Raw genomic sequence first — 783 nt, 5'->3', positions numbered from 1 at the left:
GAGGAGGAGGAGGACGTCTACAGCTGTCTATATCAACAGTTTAACAGGTGGTAGAGAAACATGGAGGAGGAGGACGTCTACAGCTGTCTATATCAACAGTTTAACAGGTGGTAGAGAAACATGGAGGAGGAGGAGGACGTCTACAGCTGTCTATATCAACAGTTTAACAGGTGGTAGAGAAACATGGAGGAGGAGGAGGACGTCTACAGCTGTCTATATCAACAGTTTAACAGGTGGTAGAGAAACATGGAGGAGGAGGAGGACGTCTACAGCTGTCTATATCAACAGTTTAACAGGTGGTAGAGAAACATGGAGGAGGACGTCTACAGCTGTCTATATCAACAGTTTAACAGGTGGTACAGAAACATGGAGGAGGAGGAGGACGTCTACAGCTGTCTATATCAACAGTTTGACAGGTGGTAGAGAAACATGGAGGAGGAGGAGGACGTCTACAGCTGTCTATATCAACAGTTTAACAGGTGGTAGAGAAACATGGAGGAGGAGGAGGACGTCTACAGCTGTCTATATCAACAGTTTAACAGGTGGTAGAGAAACATGGAGGAGTGGATTATGTCCCTGGCTCCCGTTCCCCTATCACAGGAGGTTGGTAGCTCCTTAATCCGGGAGGACGGGATCTTGGTCATGTCCTGAGAGGAATGAGTGTGAAGGTAATTAAACACATGGCTTCCATTGTTTCCGTTCCAGACACCGGAACCATTTCCCTGTTTGACCGCTAGGTGTTATGGGTATTATGTGGTAGAACGGTAGAAGACACGTGGCTTC

At 47.1% G+C, this 783-nt stretch overlaps 1 pseudogene; it reads right to left on the bottom strand.

The window, feature by feature from the left end:
- Nucleotides 1–286: 286 nt before the first annotated feature.
- The window catches only part of LOC116372940 (WD repeat-containing protein 19-like), a 26,320-nt pseudogene continuing 25,823 nt past the window's right edge, over nucleotides 287–783 (bottom strand).

The sequence above is a fragment of the Oncorhynchus kisutch genome, unplaced genomic scaffold (genome assembly GCF_002021735.2).
Source record: "Oncorhynchus kisutch isolate 150728-3 unplaced genomic scaffold, Okis_V2 scaffold3972, whole genome shotgun sequence".
Lineage (NCBI taxonomy): Eukaryota > Metazoa > Chordata > Actinopteri > Salmoniformes > Salmonidae > Oncorhynchus > Oncorhynchus kisutch.
Note: the sequence above shows the minus strand (reverse complement) of the source record. Positions and strands in the feature narration are given on the sequence as shown.